Source organism: Microcebus murinus, chromosome 2, assembly GCF_040939455.1.
Source record: "Microcebus murinus isolate Inina chromosome 2, M.murinus_Inina_mat1.0, whole genome shotgun sequence".
Lineage (NCBI taxonomy): Eukaryota > Metazoa > Chordata > Mammalia > Primates > Cheirogaleidae > Microcebus > Microcebus murinus.
The window spans coordinates 69,610,064-69,626,558 of NC_134105.1; the positions used below are offsets into that span (position 1 = coordinate 69,610,064).

At 34.2% G+C, this 16,495-nt stretch overlaps 1 protein-coding gene across 3 annotated transcripts in view; it reads left to right on the forward strand.

Moving 5' to 3' along the window:
• HS2ST1 (heparan sulfate 2-O-sulfotransferase 1) overlaps window positions 1-16,495 on the forward strand; it is a 169,955-nt gene that overhangs the window by 118,455 nt on the left and 35,005 nt on the right. The gene's annotated exons all lie outside the window — the stretch shown is intronic.

Here is a 16,495-nt window from a genome sequence, read left to right on the forward strand (position 1 = left end):
CAGTCTTGGTACCATTAAAGGAAAAAACCCTGAGGATTAGATGTAATAAACCTATTATAGAATATCATGCCAAATAGCCTTGACACGTAAGGAGCTTTAGCTTTGGCTATGCTGTGTGTGACATTGCTAGGTTAGTGGGAATCAAATCACATCAAACCTTCACCTTCAGTTCTTTGGAACATTGTCCTTTCTTAGATTGCTCAGTAAAAACTTTATCTCCCATATGGTTTAATTTAGTAATACTGTATTGCTTTTACTAAGAAATTTGAATGTCTACTCTGTACTAATAGTTATCACCTTTCTTTTAGAGAAAGAAGTAGCTTTTTAAAGTTATGCTCCCCACGACCTAAGGTCGCATTAATTCTGTGTGATTTTTTTCAGTTTCTGCAATTTGATTGGTCCCAATGTGGAATTAGAATGTACTTGAATTTATGTTGCCCAATTCAAGTAGATTAATAAGATTATAGAATAAACAGTTTTGAATCCATTCCTTTTTTTTACTTCTCCCCAGAAATGGCAAGAACTTCTTGTAGCCACAAGATAACAAGGTCTTATACCACCTGTTTGTCCAGAGAAGACAAGTGACCCCACCTTACTTAAGAACCTGCTAAGCAATCTACTCCCCATATCCCGCCTGCACACAAGACTTCAAGAATGATCAATATTAACCCCTATCTAATTATACTGCTAAAATCTCTGTGACTTTATTTCATCTCCATTAATCTCATCAACTCATAACCTTTTCACAGTGATTATAGCTTTATTTTTAGAATAGGAAAATAAGCCAAAAATATTAACTGATTTGAAAGCTAATGTTAATAAACCTGCAAACTAAGGTTCCCCTTAGTTGCTTACTGTACAGAAAGCCAATTACTGAGACAATGAGGATTGTCAAGGAAGAAAGATTTATTGCAGAGGATGTCAACTTGCAGGTGGGAGGAATAGATTGCTTCAAATATGCTTCTCAGACTGGACTGAGGGGATCAGGAGTTTTTCTAGAGGTAAAATGAATAATGTATAAAGTGAATGGACATTATTACATGTTTGGGTCAGAGTGCAGGGCATGTCGGTGCAGTGTGAAATTATACTGGCACATACATCACATGATCAAAAAGTGGCCGATAAGTCCCTACCAGGGCAGAGATTTTAGCAGTATAATTAGATAGGGGTTAATATTGATCATTCTTGAAGTCTTGTGTGCAGGCGGGATATGGGGAGTAGATTGCTTAGCAGGTTCTTAAGTAAGGTGGGGTCACTTGTCTTCTCTGGACAAACCGGTGGTATAAGACCTTGTTATCTTGTGGCTACAAGAAGTTCTTGCCATTTCTGGGGAGAAGTAAAAAAAAGGAATGGATTAGGGTAACTGAAAGTTAAGAAGGTCTGGTCGGCAAATTTTACTGGCTTAGGAACTTGAAACATAAGAGAACTGCAAAAAGACATTTTTGTTCGTGAAGCCAGTTACACTAATATGGGATATTGGCAGATCATTTCATAATAATTTATTTTAAATTTGACATTGAAATGACTGTTAATAGTGTTGTCTAGTATATGTTTAGTTGTCTACAAAATAAACAGTATTGTACTTGAAAATTTTATCCATATGATACTTGAATTATTTCATATGTTACTAATTAAAATGCAATGCAACACAACCAGGACCCAAATGATGATCAAGTTTTAGTTTTTGGCGATTGATATGACTGTCCAGAATTTTCCTGTGTCTCAGGTCATTGTTGAGTATACCAATTACTGTTGCACTGTGAGCATGTGGAAGTGTCAATTAGTAAAGAATTGTAGTTAGCAGGATACTGGATTATGATTGTTTTTTGTTACACAAGACAAATGCAAGGGAAGAGAATTTTTGGAAATTGATCTTTAAAAAAGAACATCCCAGCCAGGCATGGTGGCTCACACCTCTAATCCTAGTACTTTGGGAGGCTGAGGAGGGAGGATTGCTTAGGCCAGGAGCTCAGGACCAGCCTGGGCAACATAATGAGACTCCATCTCTACAAAAGCTAAAGAAATAAGCCATGTGTGGAGCTCAAGGCTGCAGTTAGCTATGATCATTCCACTGCACGCCACCCTAAGTGACAGTGAGACCCTATCTAAACAAAACAAAACAAAACAAAACTTCTCTAGACTATTAGAAATTAGAACCTGTAACTGACTTTTAAAGATCCATTAAAAACATGAATTCAACTATAAAGCTATAACATAACATGGTTTCTCAGAAGATATAAAGCTATAAAATATAAAAATTAATTTTTAAACTCACTTTTTCAGTCTTAACAATAGACAATGTGTAATCTACTTAAACTTGAACTTCAATTTTTAAGTATTTTGGTAAGCTAGGACTGGAAAGTAGTTTCATCAGAATTTCTTCATATGTAGGAAGATGTTGCCAAATGAATGTCTTTAATGTGGTTCCCAAATTATTGGTCATACCCCAAAATTATGATTTCAGACTAAAAGGGTAGGGGGCAGTGAAAGTCATTCAGAATTAATAAATGTTGCATTTTCAAAGGGTTTTATAACTGTTTATTCTCAAGAACAATTTAAACATTTCACTTATGCTTTTCATAATAATAGTTATAGCATCTTTTAAGGAACACCCTAGCCTTAGGAGACTTAATGGTTGGTGGAGAGCAGTAAAAAATGGGACATCCACCTAACCCAGTAGAGTTAATACCATTAGTCAAAAGGTAATGTATGTGATGACCAGGATACCCTCACAACTAGTTTATACCATTAATTTGAGTAGCTTTGTTTTTCACAAATCTAAGCTATATCTAAAAATTCCAAATTAATGGTGCAGGTACCAATTAATTAGTCACATGCAAAAGAGAATATTCTACATCTGTCTTCTTAATAAGCCAACAGAAATGCCATCTAGAACGTTGATTCTCAAAGTATTCCTGGACCATCTTATCAGCATTCCCTAGGAACTTGATGTGCAAATTCTTAGGCCTGAACTAGTAGCTAGGAAGGATGAGAAGTCAGGAGTCTGTATTTTAGCAAATGCTCCAAGTGATTCTGATGCATGCTTAAGTTGAGAGCCACTGCTCTAGAATATGACGCATATTCTAGTGAAATAATAGCGAGCTTTTAGCATTGCTAATTCTAATTTTCAAACAGCTGCTGCATTAGGTTTCAGTTAATGATCTCTAAACCCAGCTGGAGTTGAATCCTAGTTACTTCTTATGTTTTATACTTACTAGTGAATGGAGCACCAGGTGCAGTTGTTGAAGTGTGAAAATAATTCAGCTTTGTAGATAGTGCTGGCATCTCTTTCTTGATTTTTAAAATGCTTCAAATCCTCTTGGTATGATATTTATTTCAATAATCAAAGCGCATCTATTTTAATGGCAGTTTGGACTTCCAAGAATTGAGGAATTTTCTGGATATTCCTGCTAGTTTAATATCAAAATTAATATTTTAGCTTCATTACAAAACTCTGATTTTTCCACCAGTATTTGCATTTTAAGAATAATTTTTAAGTGTATTCCTGAACAATTTACTTTCATCCTTTCTCACATTTTTTATGTTATCAACATCTTTAGTTTCATTTTGGAAAAAAATGCTAGCAGAGATTTATTTTAGTGAAATGCATTCTATAGTAGTAAGGCCCAACTATATGCTTTGTGAGTTGCAAAACTCATCAAGCCTTCAAAAACCATTTCAAGGGCATATAAGTAAGATGTTAAGCAAGCATATATGTCTACAACTACTTTATCAGTAGTGTGCTAAGTATATATTTAAGAGTGGACAATGTGATCAAAAAACACTTAAAATGTTCATTAATAGATCAGCACATGATCTTGCAGTGATATTGCAGGATTGCTTCTGGTTGTTTTGCATGTTTGCTCCAACAGGTACCATTGGTAATAGTGTTGGTTTAAAACCAAAAGCTGGTAGTTTCAAAATTTTGATGCTTTCTGTTTTTAACTGTATCCTCTACCTTCATGATCTCCTTTACTCCTTTGACATCAGTTGATGCCTTGTGTTGAGACTTCTAAATTTGTATCTTAAGTTCAGAACTTCTCCTGAGATGTATATCTTCTGCAACCTATACATTACCTGGCTGTTCCACAGGATCCTAAAACTCACTGTGTCGGAAACTGATAATCCAGGTTTTCCGAACACTTACCTTGTGAATGTGTATGGAATCAGAATTACATTAATGGCCTATTTTTCATTTGGTCTTAATCCCAGATGTTTGCACAGGATCTCTTTCTCCATTAAAATGCCTTTATAAGATTTCTGAAAATCTTCCAGACATGTCTCATATATGTTTAAAAAAGAGAAAAAGAATCTCTTCTACCCCCTAGCATCTGCTTGGCCACCTGTTTATCTACTGGACAGCCATCTCTAAGCAATATCATCTTAATAATGCTTAAGAGCATTATTTCCAAGAGGAAATGCCAGAAAGTACTAGAGTGCTCATGGTGCCAAGATTGATGTTATATTTCATGTAGTAATGGAGAAAGTTCTGAGATCTTCTCACTAATGTCATACTTTCTCACTTGTGAACCTGGTTTATGTGCCCGTGTGAAGAGATGAATAACTATAACACTAGTTGTTCATGTGTTCCCTCTTATAGTATGCATATATAGATAGGAAGCAACAGCCCACCCATGTCTCACCACAATCCCTGCATCTAGGCAGGTGCTGTTTGTCTAGTGTTTGACAAGATAAGAAACTATTATGCTTTCTCCACTCCATTCTGTTTGCCAGCTGTATACAGAAGACTTTGAGGTCTTGGGGGAAATGACAAAGTCATGGGAAGGAAGGAGGCTTCTTCCCTAAATCACAGCGTAGAAGGCCATCTGCTGGTCAGGAATACTCACATTGGTAACTTGAGCAAGAACTAAACTTCTGTTGTAGTAAAAAACTGAAATTTTATTTGTTATAGCAACTGATGTTTGCCTTATTAACATAGTACCTCTGTATATTACAGAGCCCTTGATTAAAATAGCTCCTTAATTATCTCCCTGCATTTGCTTTCTTTAACCACTTCGGTACAAGTGTCGACTATAGTCGATAGCCACAGATGAATGCGCACAGCGACTTTAGCCGACAGCCATGATATGAAGGCGTACAGCCGAGCATTGACTTTAGCCAACAGCCATGATATGACTTTGATTTTTCATGTATCAAAATAAAATTGTGAACATTTAAAAATAACATAATAAAAACATATATGTATATGTTACCTATTCTGATTTACAGGTAAAGCTACCTATAAAGTAAAACAAGCTTTCAGTGCTTTAAAGCTTTCCTCATCACACAAGAGCAAAACAGATTCGTCATCAATGCACAGCACAAACTACCATGCGGACTATGAGTGCCGGCTGTGGGCAAGGTTTTGTGGCCAGTGAGCGCCGTACCGAAGTGGTTAAAAGCTCAAACACATAGGTATCTTGATATCCATGGGGCTGGGAGGGAACAAAAGCCATACTTTACTCTCAACCCAGAACTTCTCTGCCATTGTACTTTCTCTACCATATCTTCTAGACCTATTAGATTTGAATATTTTTTTACTCAACCTCAAAATAAAAGCTATTATGAAAAATGGACTCTTCACCTATGTATTTGATCACGTATGTATTACGTCTCCAAGGGCTTTGCTCATGCTTTTCCCTCTGCCTCGAATGTGTCTTTGTCTACTCAGAGAGTACTTTACCTCAGTCACCTCTTCTGTGAATCCTTTCCTAACCATTCCATTTTGGAGACCTCCATTGCATCTTGTATAACATTGTAGCATTGTCCCACCAAAGTCTTCAAGGGTAGGTTTATCTCTAGAACCTGGTGCAATACCTATAAATTAACAGATTCCCAGTAAATGTTTAGGAATTAGTTAATGAATTCAATGCAAAGAACTTGGTTATAAATGATCACAGCATTCTCAATACTCAAAGCTACATAGTACAGTATGACTTTGCTCAGTTACTTGAATTCTTATAGTAATCATAAGATATATCTTTCTCAAGGTAGATAAAGATATATGTGAGTGTCACTGAATAAAATAGGATTGTGGGAGAGTAAGCATTCTACTCCCTTCTTCTGGCTCAGTTGTCACTGGCCTGCTTCTGTCTCTATTTCTGCTTTTTTCTATTTTGTGTTAGCCTGGGGGTTGAGTCAGTGGACAGATTCCTCCAAAAACAATCTATTGTAGAGGAGAAATTGATGTATTGTAGCTTTATGGAATTTGTCTAGTACTTATGAACCCCAGAGTTTCAGCTCTCATCAGTGCACAATTCCTTTTTACATCATCCTTTGACAGGTCCTCATGTAACTTGTATATAATCATCTCCAGAGACTGATACAGCTCACCATCCGCTAAACCGCCTGTGTCTTTACTTTGCGCTAATTATTTGAAAGCCCATTATCCCTTGAGCCACAGTCTGTATTGTCTTCTGAACAAGATACAAAAGAAAGGATACTGCCTTTTCACAATAACTTTTAGTCCTTTTATGGATTTTCTCTTTTCTAAGCTAAGTGCATTGGTTTTTTAAACATTTCTTTGTGTGGCATGATCCATACAGCTCATTCCCATTCTGGATGTACTCTAGTTTTTAGTGTGTACCTGAAATGACGCATAATATCCTGTGTGATTGAATACAAATTTCTTAGGAACTGTTCCTTCCTGTGATTTAAGACAGTAATTACTGGGTTTTGGTTAGGAATATAGGCTTTGGTATCATACAGATGAGGGTTTGAATTTTTACTTTGTTCCTAACAACTGTGTCATTAATCTCTCAATTTCCATAGTATTATTACCAAAGAGGGTTAGTGTAAGAATTAAATGAAATAATGTACATTTAAACATGTAGCATTTTTCATGGCTCTAGTAAAGGCCCAATAAGTGGATAATTTTAAGCTTATCAGTATAGCCTAAAATTGCCATAGATTTTTTTGACAGCTGTTTCATATTACTACTGTTAAATAACTTTATAATCATTATGCTAATGTATTTGTTATTCATCAACTTTTGCTACTACCCTGAGACTTTCTCACCTTCCACCTTTAGCCATCTCCACATTTTGAAAGCCAGCCCCATTCTTTTAAGACTCAGCTTATTCAGTGTATTTTCTGGAAGTTTACCCCCCCCCCAATTCTTGGGATCCAGAAGTATTTTGTTCTCACTTATGGCATTTGTTACAATGGCATTTGTTCAAATTTGCACAAGATGGAAATCAAAAATAGGAACAATTCACTTGAGAAGTTTATAAAAAGGTAAGGGATGATTTGAGATTTAATATCTTACCAAAGCTCAAGAAAAAGAAAAAGCAGATTAGTTGAACTCCCCATTCCGTATCAGAGTACTCATTTCAAGTGATTGAGATGCGTAAAGAATGAAGCTTGAAGTAGGCTCATCTATGATTTTTAACTACAGTATTTTGTATTTTAAAATGGGTACTTGGCACAGGCATTATTGGCAGGTAGAAATAAGAGGTAAGGGTGAATGAATGGACCATAGATGTCAGGTAGAAATAAGAGGTAAGGGTGAATGAATGGACCATAGATATCTGTAAAGAATCTTTTTCCCAGAAATGCTATGGCATCGCCATCCTCCCAAAATGGATGCAGGTGAACCTGACTCTGGTCTTGTACCTGTGTTGCATTAGATATAATCAGATCAAGACAAATTGATGTTTTTTCTCAACTATGAGTTGAGAAATATTTTATAATTTGAATAACAGACCTCATATCTATGTTTATACTGCTACATTTAGAGAAAAATTTAGGTTGCATATTTGGACCTTTTAACCTTCTTAGGATTGTTATAGTAACCCACAAAGGAGGAAAACCTTTGTATGTTATTTCTTTCCTATTGTTCATGAATGGTATTTAGAACATTATACAATTACTAATTTGAGGCATGATGTGATCTCAAGAATTATGTTGCTTTTGGCTTTGTGGGTATTTAACGTTTTAAATTTTGAAATACATATTTGTAGGAAGTTGTAAAGGTAGTACAGCATATTTTGCCTTTTAACACCTAGAAGCATTAAGTCTTTTTATTTCCCCTCCCCCCAAAAAACACCTAGAAGCCAGTTGTCTTCTGTCCTTCTGTTTCACTAACTATAACATATTATTTACCATGCCTAATTCACAAGAATCTTACAGAAAACAGTTGCAAAATGCATTCACAATTCTAAAATAAAATACTTAAAAATTTTTTAAAGGCATTTGCAAAAACAAGTAGATTTTTTTTTTTTTGTAGTATTGTAATATATTTAATTGTGAGGCTCTACTCCTTTGTAATACAGAAACCAACTAAATCTCAGTCAGTATAATGTAAAACAGTCTCTGGAGTCAGATTCACATGGAATGGTACCCTGACATACTTAATCAGCTGGTGATCACTTAAATTTTTGAGACTCAGTTTCCTTGTTTAAATGGGGATAATAATGGTACTTCTTAGGATTGTTATTAGAATCAAAACATGAGATGATACATATAAAACATTTAAAACATAGTGAGAAGTCAGTGTTAGTTATTGCCCATATTAATATATTACATAGGTGATTAGTATATTTCTCAGATTCATAATAAAAGTAAGTTGTAACTTGTAAGAATTTCACATTTTTCATTAGTGTAATAACTGTTAAAAACTATACTCAAGCTTGGCAAGTACATTAAGTAAAGTATACTTCATATTCTTTTAACTTAGTAACCTTATAGCAAAAAAAATGAGGAAAGGATTATATTGGTTATTGGATTGATGTGATATACAATAATCACTTTAATAGCCTTATCTAATAGATCATCCCAGGAGCATTAGCCAATATTTTTTTAGTAAAGTTTGGAAGGAAAATTTGATTTTTCTTTTGTAATATATTTTCATCAATGTTAAAGATTAATTTTTAGTTAACATGCAAGCATAATGTGTATGTAAAATATATATCTACAGTGGCTTAGAAAAACTCTTTGCACATGAAGGTACTCAATAAATATTTGTTACATTAAGAATAAATGAGTATTTTATAAACTATTGAGTGTTTTATAAACATTTTTATTTTTAATGATATTGTTATTAAAATAAACTCAAGATCTCAATATTTTGAGAATATTTGTGATAAGTTTTTTAAGTGAAAGTAACATAATATAAATTAATTATTTTAAAGTGAACAATTCACGAATATTTAGTACATTCACAATGTTGTACCACCACCATCTATCTGGTCCCAAAACATTTTCATCACTCCAAAGGAAATCCTGTAACCATTAATCAGGTGCTCCTCATTCTTCCCTCCCCCGCCCTTTGGCAACCACCAATCTATATTCTGTTTCTGTGGATTTACCTATTCTGGGTATTTCATATAAATGTAGTCATATAACATGTGACTTTCAGTATCTGGTTTCTTTCACTTATTTTTGAGGTTCATCCCTATTGTAACATGAATGAGTACTTTATTCCTTTTTATATGTGAATTATTTTCTGTTTTATGTATATGCTACCATAATTTGTTCATTCATCTATTGATTTACATTTGGATTGTTTCTACCTTTTGGTTATAGTGAATAGTGCTGCTACAAACATTTATACATATTTGAATACCTGTTTGTAGTTCTTTTGGGTATATACCTAGAAGTAGAATTTCTGAGTTATCTGGTAATTCTGTATTTAACTTTTTGAGACGTCATCAAGTGTTTTCATCATAGCTGCACCAGCTTACATTCCCACCAGCAACGTATGAGGATTCAAATTTGTCTACCTCCTCATTAACACTTGTTATTTTCTGTTTGTTTTTAATTATAGCCATGTAGTAGGTATGAAGTTAAGATTTGACCTTCCATTTCCCTGATGACCATGATGTTGATGGAGGATCTTTTCATGTGTTTGTTTTGGTTCTTCATATATCTTCTTTGTTTTTTGTTTAGAAACTTTTTTCTAACGTACGTGTATAGTGCTATAAATTTCCCTCGTAATCCTGCTTTAACTGTATCCCAGAAGTTTTGATATGCTTTATTTTCATTTTCATTCACTTCAACATATTTTTTAAATTTCCCTTGGTACTTCTTTTATTTTTTTTCTATTCTTTTTTTTTTTCCTTCTGTTTTCTTTTTCTGCATTCCCATGGGTTACATGTATTTTATTAGAATTACATATTGATTTATCTAGAGCAGCAGTCCCCAACCTTTTTGGCACTAGGACGCCAAAGATCCAGGATTTCCATGGATGTGGGGGAGGGGGAGATGGTGAGCAATGGGAAGTGGCTGTAAATACAAATGAAACTTTGCCCCCCACCTCCTGCTGTGCAACTCAGTTCCTAGGGCTACAGACTGATACTGCTGTACTGGACCATTGCCTGAGGGTTGGGGACTACAGATCTAGTGTGTTTTTGAGTTTAATGTCTTTGTATAGTTTTTTTCATGGTGGTTTTATGTATTCATTATATAACTACCACTTAGCAGTTTACCAGCATCATCACTTTACCAATTCAAGTGAAGTGTAGAAACTCTACCTCCATTTATTCTCCCCCATTTACAATATAATTGACTCAAATATTTGCTCTACATACATTTAGAACCACATCACATATTGTTATAATAATTTTTGTATTATCTGTCCAACACAATTGTGAAAACTCAAGAGGAAAAGGAAAGTTTATTGCACTTACCCATATTTTTATTCTTTCCATTTTTTATTCTTTCTTTTTGATGTTTTGAGATTGTTTATCTTTTTCTTTCTGTTTAGAGAATATTTTTTAGCCAATCTTTTAGGGTAAGACTACTGACAATAAATTATTTTATTCCATCAGAGTTATTTTCCCCTTCATTCCTGAAATTATATTCCCTAGGTGTAGGATTCTTTTATTTCAGCATTTGAAAAATCCTATACCACTTCCTTCTGGCTTCATGGTTTCTGATGAGAAATATGTTATTCTAGTTTTCTCTTTGTAGGTAAGGCATCGTTTTCCATACCTGCTTTTCCAGGGTTTTTTTGTTTTGTTTTTTGCTTTCAGAAGTTTAATTATGATGTATCTTGACATGGATATCTTTGTGTTTATCTTATTTGGAGTTCATTCTTTTTCTTGAAACTGTATGTTTCTTGCCAGCTGTATGAAGTTTTCAGCCATCATTTCTTTCTTTTTTTTTGAGACAGAGTCTCACTCTTGCCTGGGCTAGAGTGCAGTGGTATCATCACTGCAACCTCAGACTCCTGGGCACAAGCAGTCCTCTGCCTCCCGAGTAGCTGTGACTACAGGTGCATGCCACCACATTTGCTAATTTTGTTATTTTTTATAGAGATGGGATTTTGCTCTTGCTCAAGCTGGTCTCAAACTCCTGACCTTAAGCAATCCTCCCATTTCAGCCTCCCAGAGTGCTATGATTACAGGTGTGAGCCACTACGCCCAGCTTATAATTTCTGGAGTACTTTTCCAGCCCTGCCTCCTTCTCTTTTTTTTTTTTTTTTTTTTTTTTTTTGAGACAGAGTCTCACTCTATTGCCTAGGCTAAAGTGCTGTGGTGTCAGCCTAGCTCACAGCAACCTCAAACTCCTGGGCTGAAGCGATCCTTCTGCCTCAGTCTTCCAAGTAGCTGGGACTACAGGCATGTGGCACCATGCTCGGCTAATTTTTTCTATATATTTTTAGTTGGCCAATTAATTATCTATTTTTAGTAGAGATGGGGTCTTGCTCATGCTGAGGTTGGTTTTGAACTCCTGACCTTGAGCGATCCTTCTGCCTCGGTCTCCTAGAGTGCTAGGATTACAGGCATGAGCCACCTCGCCTGGCCGCCTTCTCTCTTTTGAAGACTCTGTTGTACCAATGTTAGATCTTTTGTTTTGGATCACAATTCTCTGAGCTCTGTACATTTTTGCTTTTGTTTTTTCCTTTCCTTTCTTTCTTTTTTTATTTTTTTAAATTTCTCTTACCAAGTTGTGATTTGAAGTTGTTTTTTTTTTCCTTAATCCATTTTCCTACTGCTATTCAGACTCAGCAGTTTCTTTTATTTTACAGTTTGCTAAACTTTTCTCCATCCTTTCCATTCTATTGAACTCATTCACTGAGCCATTTATTTTAGTTATTGTATTTTTGAGCTTTAAAATTTCCGTTTGGTTCTTCTTTGTATGTCAAGGCATATAAAGTATATACTTCATATATCAAGGCACCCTCACCGATAAACAATTCTTAGATAGGCACTACTGGTTTACTCTTTGATTTCTCCTTGCCTTTGATCTTTATTTGTGATTAACCTCTTTTTTCTGCATGCTTGACAATGTCTTTAGGTAGGTTATCAGGCCTCATTTTCCCAGGAGGTATTTTCTTTTTAGGGGTAGTTAATCTGAAGTGATGGACCCCCTTGCCTATGGTTGGGCTCTAAGGAGAAGCCCTGAAATGTACAAGCCAACCTTGTGAGAGTCCATAGTTTTCTCATCATATTCTCAAAGGAGTCCATGGCCCAAAAAATTACTGTGAGCCACTAATGTATATTTTTGCTTTGCTACATTATGAACATGTAGTTTAATCTCCTGTAAACCATCTTAGCTTATTATCTACTGGAGAGTTAATATTTTTATTGCCAATTTCTATGTTTTCTTCCTAAAATTATAGATATTAAAATTTGTTCATATATTTTTCTTAATATTCTTTGCCTTTTTTTCTCCTCTCCCCACTCTACTTTGCCTTTTATTATCTATTTACCTGTTATCAATCTGTTTATATTATTTTTTTACTTTGACATGCAGAAGTTTTGGTATTTGAGGGCAAGGCAATGTATTGCTCCTTCCCTTTGTTATTTCTTTTATCCCTCTGGTCTTAAAATGTCATCCAAAATACAGAAATATTATGCATTTTCAGTTCTCTTCAGTTATTCTGTAGTCTGATATATGCATCCTTATAACTTTAATGCTACATAGATTTTAGGTTGGTGTATATAATGTTTCATACTTAGCTAATCATTATATTCTTTTAATAAATAAGGCCTTGCCAATATGAGATAGGTAAATGTGGTTATTATTAATGGTTTTTTAAAAAAGAGTTGAATTTGTTGATAACCTGCCACATGGAAAAGTTCATCAAGCTCAGGCATGTGTCACCTTCAACTGGAGCCTAGAGAAAAACTAGAATTGCCGTGGAGTTAGTTCATTGTACATCTTCAGTGTTGGAAATACTGGTGCCAGTGGTGCCTGGCCCGCCTGCAATTTCATGACTCTCAGATTATTTCCCATTATTTGTAGGCTATACATGTTGTAATGATTTTGAAATGGCTTGCATATCAGATTCTCTATACAATTGAACCTTAAACAATGCGGGGACGAGGGATGCCACTCCCTGCACATTTGAAAATGTGCACATAACTTTGACTCCCCCAAAACTTAACTACTAATAGCCAACTATTGACTGGAAGCCTTACCGATAACACAGTCTATTAACACATATTTTATATGCTATATGTATTATGTATTATATACTTGCAATATAGTAACAGAGAAAAGAAAATATTATTAAGAAAAGGAAGAGAAAATATATTTTCTGTTTATTAAGTGAAAGTGGATGATAAGGATCTTCATCCTTGTTATCTTCACAATTAGTAGACTAAGGAGGAAGTAGAGGAGTTGGTCTTGCTCTCTCAGGGGTTGCAGAGGCAGAAGAGGCAGAGGAGGTGGGAGACAGGAGAAGTAGGTACACTCAGTATAACTTCTATTGAAAAAAATCCCTGTATGAGTGGACCCATGGAGTTCAAACCCATATTGTTCAAGGGTCAACTGTAATTTATTACTCAAACATGAAGAAAACATTACATCAAAGTATTTTAAATAATATTGCCTATGTTCTTTAAGTGCACTACAAATGTGCTGTAACTAATAAACCTTCCTCGGTGATTAAAAAGAGCCTCAGAAGAAGCTATACTAACTAGAGGTAGAGCATCTTTGATAAAAAAAGAATTAGAACTACTGAATACAAAGACTGTGTCCATAGTGCAACCACCTATATTGATTTTAATTATAATTATTTTGTATTAATTTACCATTAATAGTAGTTACTTCTATTTAAGTGCAATTTGATTTTATAAATATTATTAACAAAATTGCTCATAACATTCCATGCTACTTTTATCTTTTTATATAGTTTTAGACCTATAATATAATTGTCCTGTATATTTAAGCAAAGTAAAGACACTTGAAAAAATAGGAAATGCATGTAAATATTATTTGAGTAAGGAAAGTGGTTATTCTCATATTTGTACCTTTTCAAAATTTAAGACTTTTAAAATTGTGTGAACTATGTAGTCTATATAATTTAATATACATAATAAACAAGGAATAATAGTTACTTTTTAAAAATATGCTAGTTTCGTGACCCAGCTAGAGTTTTGATACCTTAAAAAATAAAAAAATCTACTGATTAAATAACTTCTTTTCAAATGTAATTTTTATTAATTTAATAGCTAATTTTCAAAGTAATTATTTAGATATATAAAATTATATAAGTTGATACAATAATTTTTAAAACAATATTATAGTTTGTCTCTATTATGTTCTTTATAGATAAAATACCCATTCACGAAGTAGTACATAAAAATCTGCTTTTCTAAATATTTTATTTAAAAAAAATCTAGTGACAATAAATTCAGCACTGTTGATTTTAGGTGAATCTTTTAAAGGTAATTTCACACATATCTGGGCTGCTAGAGGAAACCTCTCACACTTCTGTCAGCAGTCTAGTGTCAAAAGCACTGTTTTAGTTCCCTTAGTAGAAAAGGGAAGATGTTTGGACATAACATTACCATAATCGTTTTGAACTGTAATGATGGTTTGAGGTTGTGTGGAAGGTAAAATTCCTTTAAAATTGAATATAACAATGTTCATAGATTCATAGGTTTTTGATAAATATTTTTTGAATTTATTTGAAGACAACTTCCAAATCTTGTGTGGATGCTTATCATCATACATCACCTTGATTTATAAGTTCATTTATAAAGCACTGTTGATTTGAAAAATATTATGGTATATGCTTCTCAGAAATCTTTCCTGGCTCCTTATCCTTTCCTTTTCTTCTTAGCCTATTTTATTGATTCTTTTTTTCTGCCTGCCTTTTAAATATTGGTATCCAATAGACCCATCTCCTCCGTGCTACATATTCCAGATTATCTAAGCAGCTACATATTCCAGATTATCTAAGCAGCTTTGTCTATTCCCATGGTTTCCTGAGCTGTCTTCTGCTTGAACCTTTATTCTCAACTCTAGACGTATTTGCCCAGTTATTTGCATAACATATCCTGGATGTTATATATGCCTCCTGGATCCCTGGCAGTCCAATGATGTGTTCAATATTAAGCTCATTATCTATTTCTGTCCCCATTCCCAACTCCTTACCCTGAAAAGGGGTATGTATATTTGCATATAAATATATAACACATGTATATATCTGTCATATATGTACTTTTCCTCTTGTTTTGGAAAGCCCACTACAGTAGCAGCAGGCCCAGAACTTTTAATTCAAGTCTTTTGAATACAAATCCTTAGGTCAGACTATATTCTCTGTATCTTCTGAACCAAAATTTAAGATGCCTGCTTTGTCAATATTTGAAGCCTGAACTTGTTATTACAATTATATCACATTGCTTTTTCATGTTTCCTTATTAAATTGTCAGCATTATAGGAGGGAGACTAATGTAATGTAATGTAGTATAATATAAAATTGCACATATAATGTAAAATTACAATTATACTAAATAAAATGTGTTGTATAAGATAAATATACATATTTTAAAAGGTGACTTGACCTAGTCAGGGGGATCAGATAATGCTTCCCTGGGAAGTGACTGAATTGAAATGTGAAAGTTGAAGAGTTAACCAGGCAAGATTGGGTTTTGGGGGGATGGGGAATGGAAGAGCATTCAAGACAGATAAGATAGTGTGTACAAAGATCTAGGGGCAGGAGGGTACATGCTATATGTGTGACCAGTTATCACTGTACAAAGTAATTTGCAGTCTTATTAGATATTTTTTCCCTCTCATTTTCTTTTCCCCTTCTTCCATTCTTGCATCCCTCTCCTTAAAAAACATACTTGAAGCTGAAGTTGACATTAAATAGAGAATAGTAGAAAGCAAAATATAACTGCTTTTCAAACTGTATAGCAGACAGTGATTTAAATTAGAGGAACCATGAAATTTAAGGGATAAACCTAGCCAGGACTTACCTGTAATGCAGCACCAAAAAGAAACAGGTTTTGTGGTGGTGGTGTTTCTACTAAAGTCGTATTAGCATTTATAATCATTGTCCTACATTTTCATAAATGAGGGAGTAACTAAATCCTAGGTAATAAATTTTAAAATCTTAAAGATTTTATAAGTGATTTCTAAGTGCATTTTTTACTATGAAGTTTAGTATTCCGTATAATCTGTCTTTTGTGTGTTTAAAAGTTAATTTAGGCTATAGAAATTCTATTAGAATGTAAAGTGACTTTTGAACTGTACTAAAGTACTCTCTGGTCTGTGCTATTCTATACTTGATGACTTTCTTTATTCTTTTGTTCTT